The following is a 9,042-nucleotide window of genomic DNA, read 5'->3' as shown; positions in this document are numbered from 1 at the left end:
CAGCGCTTTGAGATTGCTGGATAAGAGGGAATTCCAGATGGGCACGCGTCAGCCCCATAAAACCATAATTGGCTGTGTTTTTATAATCATAATAATACCTTACAGCTTTTGCATTTCAAAGCACTTCATTTCCATGAGTGAGTTTAGTGCCCGCAGCAGCCAAGGCTGGAGGGTCAGGAGGGGCCGTGATGAGAACGCTGGATGGCACAACACTGTGACCCTGGACAGGACTGTCCTCCGGACCCTCAGTCTCCTCAGCTGTGCAGGGGAGGCAATGCCCACCTGGCCAGGCACGTGAGGTCGAAATGAAACCCGCCCTTGGAGAACCCAACACAGTGCCCTGGGGCGCGTGATACAGGAGCCTGTGGTCAGCCGGGTGAGGGGGGCAGGGCCTATGGACTGTCCACCTGCCATTGAGAAATCACACCCCCTCAAGTGGCCCAGAAGGTGCCACAGACTGAGGTTCCAAGGCGACATCCAGCACCTTCCTCCTCTATCCATGCCCTGCAGGTGACTTCTGAGGCTCAACCACCTTCTCCTCTTTTCTCTGCTGAGTTGTCATGCTGTGTTAGTGACTGTGGGACAGAAAGAGGTCATGGAAATAGTCTCCACGAATGACAGATGGGACCCAGCAATGCAATCGGGACCAATGCGGCCGCGCCCACACAAGGACCCTCCACCATCAGCGGCAAAGGAGCTGTGGAGGCTCAGGGTCCCCTCTGCAGCCCGTTCCTCTGGGTTCCAGAGCCACCAGGGCCTGCAGACAAGGGAGCGGCTGAGGCACCTTCAGGAAGAGTCCCAGGGACACTGTGCCACCCTGAGTGGGAGCCAGGCCCCAGGCAGAGGCAGGGGCAGGGCCTAGCTGTGGCCTCTCCCCCAACAGTCCTTCTCCTCAGTTCAAGCTCAGGGCTGAGGCCCTGCCTTAGTGCCTCCCAAACTGACCAAGGTTCAGGGTCTTAGATTTCCCTCTGCTGATGGTCTTGCTCGCTAGCCCCTGCCCACCAGGCCTGCGGGGTGTCCCTGCCACTGAGGCAGCCCCTCAGCTTTGGGAGGGCCTCGGCAGAAGGGGTAGGCATGCCTCCCCTGCCAAGCCCCTGCCCGGCAGCCCCTCCTCACCTGCCCAAAGCCAGGCTTGGCTTTCCAGCTCAGCTGGGCCCCTGTCCCCTCCCAGCCTCCTGCTGTCCTGGGCCCCACCCTAGTGCCCCTCTCGGTGGGCCTGGTGGCCCTGCAGCTCACCAGTTCTCTCTTGCTTCTAAGCCTTTGAGCTGATGGTCCTCTTCCTGGAGCCCCAGCCCTGCCTCGCCCCCTGCCATCCCTTCCCCTGGTGATGTCTCCTCACCCTCAGGGGTCTGCCCAGGTGCCCCCAGGGATCACATCAAAGTCACTGGCACGGAGGGGTTCTAGGGTCAGCTAATGAGTGAAGAATAAGTGATGCTAGTGAGACCCCCTGGGGCTCCGTGTGCACATGGAAACGTCACCCCAGGAGGAGACACTGCTGGGTTAGGAGTCTGTGCCCTGAAGGCCATCATTTTCTCCTTATTCCTTTATCTTCCTCCATCCTTGGATCCATCCCAGCCTGGGAGGTGGAGACCACAGAGGGAAGCCGGGCCACCGGGCAGGGGGCTGGCTGCCCCACCTGGGCCCTGGCCTCCCAGTTGCCTGGGACAAAGACCAATCAGTCCTCAGGGGAGAACCGAGTCTCCTATGGCCAGTCCCAGGCTCTGGTCCCTGCCCCGGCCCCCGGGAGGGTGAGCCAGGAGGCTGGAGAGAGCGATGAACACCAGCCAGGCAGATGTATAAACTTGGCTTCTTAAACCCCGCCCCCAGCACCTGCACCGCCCCCTGCAAACCTGCAAATGCCACAGGACAGGGAGGGGGAGCGGGGGCTGAACACCCAGCCAGGACACGGGCGGGGCGTCAGGCAGGTCCTGTTTTTGTGAATGAAGCCTGGCCCAGCTTCCTGCCGGCCTCGCCTGACCACTCTGTAACCTCGGGAGAAGCGCTGACAAAAAGGGGAACTTCAAAATCTAAGTGTGAGTCAGACAGAAGCAAAACAGACAGAAATTCTTCCTGGGTTTCACTAAGGCTTCCAACTGAGACTCGCCCCAGAGTTGAAATTACCGACGGGCCCTGCAGGAGCCCCTTGGCCTGTTGGCCACACGGGGGTTTCTTTGTCCCCTTGCACCCCATTTGGGCAGAGAAGGGCCACCCCACACTCCCTCTCTGGGGCCCTTGACAGGACACGACTTTGTAGGAATTGGAGGTTCCTCCACCCATTCATTATTAATGCAGCAAATTTGTCTTGAGCCCTTACTCTGTGCCAGGCCTCGTGCTGTGAACAAGACACACAGGGTCCCTGCCCTCCAGGGGCTGGCGTTCTCCAGTGGGGACCAGTTAACACACCAGCAAGCTGAATAGAGCTGTGGGGTGCAGTTTGTGCTACAGAGAAGGGCGCAACCTGCTTTTACAGGAACCGGCAGGAAAACCTTGTGGAGCAGGTGGCATGAAGCCGCGTCCGAAAGGAAGAGACGGAACCTCAAAGTGAGGACGTCATTCCTGGTGTCAGGAGGGGCTGCCGGGATGCAGCTCGGGATGTCCTAGGAGCTGCAGAGGCCGCTGTGATGAGAGTGAGCGGGACAGAGAGGGTGGCTTGCACAGTCCTGTTGGCCTCTGGGCCAGAGCTTGGGCAGGGTGTCTGGTCAAGCAAGAAGCAAGGTCGCCGAGTGCCCGGGGGTTCCCGTCCTGCAGACCGGCCGGCTTTGGGAGAAATCAAGGGCTTATCTCCCTGGGAGCTGGCAGGAAACCCCCTCCATCCTGGGGCGGGGGGTGGGGGGTTGTGGAGGGAGGAAGGTGCTGCCCACCCAGCTCTGGAAGTCTTGCCAGAGACCCCCCCAAACTTCCTCCTGACCCCCATCCCCTCCCCAAGCAGAATCCCCTACCACCTCCCCTTACCCTTGCCAGGCTCATTGGATCTGCTGTCCCTTTAAAGGGCCCTGAGTCAGAGTTAAGAAGGAGACTGACTCAGTGTGGAAGGGGTGGTCCCTAGGTGGCCGGGCGCCAGGGCGGCAGCAGCGGAGGAAGCCGGCGACCGCAGCTCCCTGTGTGCGTCCTGCTGCGAAGGGCAGAAACCACAAAACGCCATTTGAATTCCGCTGTGCAGCGCGACTTGTGTAATGAGGTTACCCCTCATAATGGGGGCATTCAGGGCCTACGCGGACCTGCAGGGCCGGAGCCAGCTGATGCTGATGTCATCTTCCGTTAGGAGTCTCCCCCCACCCCACAAATTAAGGACTTGAAAAAAAAATGCACCAGGAAACTAAAGCCAGAGCCAGAACGGAAGTCTTGGTTTTATTTATAGTTGATAACTTATGTCCGGCCTGCTCCATGAGGCCCAGCAGGGAGGATAAAGAGCCCCAAGGAGGGGTGACAAAATGCCCCCAACCCTGGGGTAATGTGGCATTCTAGAGCGAGCCTGAGTCTCTGTTCTGAGCTCCCTAGCAGCCAACACAAGAGGGGAACAGGTGTGGTGACATGGCAGGGGTGGGAAACGGGGGCCTGGGAGCCTGGGTTCAGAGTACAGCCCAGCCACCAAGGAGCTACGAGGCCTGAGGCTCTGCTTTCTTATCTGAAAATGGAGAGGAGAATGCTGACTTGGTCGGGAGGGCCGTGCAAGGCACCCAGCACCGGCTCTTGCGTTTTAGCGGCTCTGCTGGCCTCGGATCTACAGGTAGGTCGCGCAGTTACCTGCTCCCACACCTACATGCCCGGCAGACATCACTAATGGGTTGCAGCACAGTTCCCCAGCCACATTCTGCCTCGCGGCAACCTACCCACACAGTCTCCAGGGGCCATCACCCATGTGTCAGAGTCGCCTGGGGGTGAACCTGCTTGTCATCCAGGCCTGAGACCAGAGGGGCCTCAGTCATCTGAGGAATTCCCAACACCTGGTTGACACCTGTGCATGGCGGGCACTTAAAAAAATGTCTAATAATGAATGTTAAACTTAAGAGGACCTTTCTTCTGTGCCCAGGGACTGAGGGTGAACCAGGCATCAGGCCCTCTGTGGGCACCCTAGGCCTCGGGGACCAACATGAACCAAACTGCTGTTTACGTGAGCTCTGCTGGCACAAAAGTGAGATGCAGTCGTTCCGGGGAACTTTGGGGATGCCTGTGCCGCGCCCTGGTCTGGACTGTGGAGTCCTCTGGGACCCTGGAATCAAGCAGAGGACAGAGACCCCAGCACGCAGGTTGTCCACCACACGGTGTGGTCCGTGCAAAGCCCAGGACTGTCAAGAGGCCGCGGTAACTCTGAGAAGAGTGGGCCAGATGGGGCAGCAGGCTTTGCTCTGAGTGCTGCGGAGCCACGAGTTTTCCTGGCAGACCAGGCGAGGAAAAGCATTCCAGGCAGAGGAACCTCCCAGGTGAAGGCAAAGAGGCTGGTGTGTCAGGAACCACAAGCTGTTCAGTATGAGAGGGGGCTCACCTCCTTTGAGAAGGAGCCCTGGGCCTTGCTTTTGGATGGGACACATGTCCCAGCTTCTGTTCCTTCCAAGACTTACTGAGATGATTAATTAACTGAATGCACTACGTTCCCAGCAAGCTTTGCAGACTGTGAGCAGGCCGCCCGGAGCTGGCAGCCCAAAGGTTGAGAGCAGCAGCCACACAGCTGGTGACTGTGGGCCCACCAGGTGTAGTTTCAGTCCTCACAGGTGTCTGAGGCCATCAGGTAGTCCTGGGCAACGGGTGGGACCAATGTGAGGTTTTATCTCAGGACGTGTCGCAAGCTACTCCAGGCCCCGGAGATAAGAAAGGTAAAGGGCTGGGCCATTTGCTCTCATGATTTTTCCTCAAATGCTACTTCAGTTTAGACTTCTGAGCAGGGTCAGCACGTGCAGAGCAAACGTATGATTGCTCCCAGATTCTGCACTCATGACAGACATGACCAATCAATGATAGAATCCTCAACCCAGTACTCAGGCAATGGATCCCTGGGGGTGGTTGGGGTCTGGGCCACCCTTCTCAGTGAGATGGACTCCCTGCTTTGTCATGAAGCCCACCAGGGTCTGACTCTCCTTTTTGCCCTCTGGACACTTTTGGCCAAGACCGTTGGAAACTGTAGAAACCAGCACAAAGGGAGAATGAAACAGGTCTCTCTCTGCCTCTCTCTCTCTCTCTCTCTCTCTCTCTCTCTCTCTCTGGTGCACACACTTGTAGGAACATAGGCAGAGCAAGGTTATGTGCACACAAGTCGTCTGAAGACAAGTGAAATATAAGCCAGGCGCTCTGTCTCAGGCTCTAGGACTGCGCCTGCACACAGAAGGTGCTCAATTAATGTCTGATGAGTGAAGGAACTTCCTGGGTCCAGGCTGCTTGTGGGCAGTCGTGCCATCCCAGCACCATCTCTTGGCCACGTCCCACCTCCTGGACCTTGCTGAGGCCCTCCGGGTTCTCATCTCTCCCCAGGGAAGGGTTGAGGCTGTGGGACGCCACCCCCATGGAGCGCTGGATGAAGCAGGGCCTGGAACTGTTTGCCTGGAGCCTTTAAATGACTGTTGATATAAGGTCCCAGATAAATGCCGAGTGGGGACCGGGGTGGGAGAACCGGGCTCACGGGAGGGGCTCTGGCAACCGCCCACCATCCCTGCCCCTTCCTCAGGGGAATTCATTGGCATCGAGAAAGGATTTTCGGAAATGGCTGTGTTTGAAAGGCCCCTGCTTAATGTTCCCTTAAATTGGAATAGGTTTCACTTGACAACGTGTCTGCTGACCCGCGGGGAGAGGGCAGCCCCTGCCCGAGCGAGTGCCCGCTGACCCAGGAATTCCTGCATCTCAGTTCGGCTCCGCTCATGGGCTCACTTAGCCAAGTTCAAAGGAATGCCTTTTCCTGCAGCAAAACAACAGTCGGAGCTCAGAGAGTCACCGCCCTCAGTTCAGGGCACCTCTGTGGGAACCTGGATCAGGGACATTCCTCTGCAAAGAAGAATGCGCACGTGGGGGACAGAGGGGCCCCTGCCAAGTCCAGTCACTCAACAGCAGAGCCTGAGGCCGGGGAGGACAGACTCCGGGCTGGTCCTGGGAATAGAGACGGGGGGAGGGGGGGGATGGGGGGAGCAGTCTGCATGCACCTGCCTCGGGGCGCTCTGAGTCAGGAGGTGGTCCCTGAGCTGGTGGCTTAGCAAGGTGGCACATGATGGGAAAGACCAAGGGCTGGGGGTGCCCAGGAGAAGTGTCTGACCCCACCCAGGGTAGAGGAAAGTCTCCCAGGCAAGTCCTACCTAAGGCAGGAGCCCCAATTAGTGCGGGTGAGCAGGCTGTGCTGCAGTAACTCTGTTCCCCGGTTCACCAACCTAAGGAGATGGGAGAAGAGGAGTAAACAGGCCGTGTAAACAGGGCTGGGTGAGGTCTCCCCATTTTGCAGACAACGGCAACAAAGCTCAGAGAGGAACAAAGCCAAGAGGGCTCACGGGTACGTAGCAGGTGCCAAGCACGCCCCCAGCCTCTGCTGGTTCAATCTGCACAACAACCCAGAATAATGCGGGCGTGGGGAGGGGGGAGCATATTATCCCCATTTCACAGATGGAGAAACTGAGGCACAGAGCAATTCTGCAAGGTCCCTACCGTCATCCAAGAAGCTAGTGGCTGATCTGAGGTCTAATCCAAGCCCTCTGACCACACAGCCCCTGTGCTCACCTTCAGGTGACTTGCCTGAGGTCACAGTGCCACCAGGCTGGGCACAAAGCCGGCTCTCCTGACTCAGGCTCCCTCGCCCTCTCCCAGGGGAGAGCTTCAGCCACTCGAGGACCTATGTGCACTTATCTGGAATGACACCGGAGTGGAACAAATTTGGGGTTCATTCTGCTCCTGCTATCGTTTTCATGGGCATATCTGGGCATAAGACACCTCAACATGGCCCCCAGGTCTTACCAGTGGAATGACCAGATCTGGAATGGGGGATCAATCGCCTTATCTCAAAGGACAGGTGGTGATGAAAGTATCGCATGCCACCATGTTGAAACCAGGGACCCGCCACCGCCCCTGCCCCTGCTGAGTGGCAGGTGGGTCAGGTTGGGGGTCAGAAAAAGTGGTGTCACCATTTCTGGCCTTGGGGGTCCGATCAGGAGGAGTCTGCACCTCACACCCCCAATCTGAAGTACAGTCGTCACATCTGACCCGACAGTTACTCTGTGAGTGATGTTGGGGGCGGAGGGGGGCTGCGGGGGGCTGAAGGCTGGGCTGGGACTGGAGGAGTCACCCCCAGACTGCTCCTCCACCCGGCTGTTGCCACCAAGGCCTCTCCCCAGGGCTGCTTGAGCGTCCTCACAACATGGCGTGTGGTTGAGGAAAGCAGGGCAGAAGCCACACGCCTTTCATGACATGGCCTTGGGAGTCATGCTCTGTCATTGCCACAGCATCCTATTGGTTATCAGGGAGACCTCCGGAGGGGGAAGGAGCTACGTGAGGGTGCGATGCCAAGAGGTGAGGTCATCAGAGGCCACCTTGAACCGGCCGCCACCCCCACCCCTGTCCAACTCTCCCACAGGCACCTGAGTTCTGCTACAAGAGCCGTGGGCAATTGTGCAGTGGTGCCTGGTGTTGGAGAGATTTCAGAGACACTGGGAGTGGGATGCTCTGGAGGAGAGGGCATGCCAGGTGGGGGTGCCACACTGAGAGGAGAGGGAGCCCGTGCCCTGGAGGCAGCTGTGGACGTGTGTCTCCATGGAGGTGAGAAGCTCACTCCAGGCCATCATCACGTTTGGGAAGCACATGGGTGAGGGGGCACAGGGGGCATCCTTCTCAGACACCTGCCTTCTCAGCAGCACGATGGGGACGCGGGGACAGAGTGAGCAGCTGAGTGGCAACCCTTCCAGCTGTGGCACCAGGGCTGGTATTGGTGACAGACAGACCTGAAATGTGTCCACTGGGTGTGACCCTGAGTAAGTCTCTCAGATCCACTCTGACCCTCAGTCTCCTCCTCTAAAAGGGGATCGCTGTTTGTCCCCTGCAGGAGAGAGCGGAAAGCCACATGTGTCAAGAGGCCTGGCCCACACCAGAGCTCCGGTTCAGCCTCCGACACAGCCCCGCCCTGGGAGCCGCTGACTCCATGGGACACCCCCCAGTGGAACACGAGTGTCCCGGTCCCAGTTCAGCCAGTGAGCGAGCACACTTTCTCCCACGCACCCGGACCAGCCAGAGTCGTCCTCCTGGGTGCTGGGGAGAGAGTGCCAGCACGGCTGTGGTTGTTGGGACACCACATTCGTGACAAATGACCGGGACAGATATTTCACACCTCTCCTTTCACATTCCTGCGGGAAAATGACATGGGATGCGGAATGCTCCTCCCCGGGACAGCCGACAAAAGACACGGCGCGCCTTTATCTCAACTGGAAGTTTCGTTTTTATTTTACCAAACGGGGGTTATCGGGACTGATTAGATGAGAGAAGTGTGTCATTGGAAGGGCAAGGCCAGTTAGGAAAAGGAGGGCCTGGGAGGAAAGCTGCAGAACGAGACCATCTCCCATCGCTTGGCGTCGGGGCCTCAGCACCCGGGACAGGCGGGCACACCCAGGCCGCGCCTCTGTGCGGGAGCCTCGGCTGTGGCAACAATGCGTGGTGCACACTGCGGCTCAGCACACAGGTGCAGGGGTGACCCCTCCCATCTCGGAGACACGGACACGTCAAGGAACTCAGGAGAGGCAGCCCCTGCGTGGCCGTGGCCTGGGGTCCCTGGTCTTCATTTCATCTGCTTCTTCGGAAACGGACGCTCACGGGCAGTAGAGGGGCCTCAGTGACCCCGATTTCAAGGGAAACCCCTCACCACCCCACACCAGAGAAGGAACACCAACCCGAAGTCAGGGACCCGGCCATGTGTTCCCACAGCGCCTCACCCCGCGCGGGGGTGCCGTCCTGCCGCCTTCTAGCATATTCCACAGAGGTGGCTCGGGGGCCCTAGCTGGTCTATATTGCAGACGGAATCCCTTCGCTCACTGCTCATGTTGGGCTTGTCTGTTGACATTGTCATCCAGGGATTCCTAAGGGCCGTTG

Source organism: Myotis lucifugus, unplaced genomic scaffold (genome assembly GCF_000147115.1).
Source record: "Myotis lucifugus unplaced genomic scaffold, Myoluc2.0 scaffold_218, whole genome shotgun sequence".
Classification (NCBI taxonomy): Eukaryota; Metazoa; Chordata; class Mammalia; order Chiroptera; family Vespertilionidae; genus Myotis; species Myotis lucifugus.
This window is presented reverse-complemented; position numbering follows the sequence as displayed.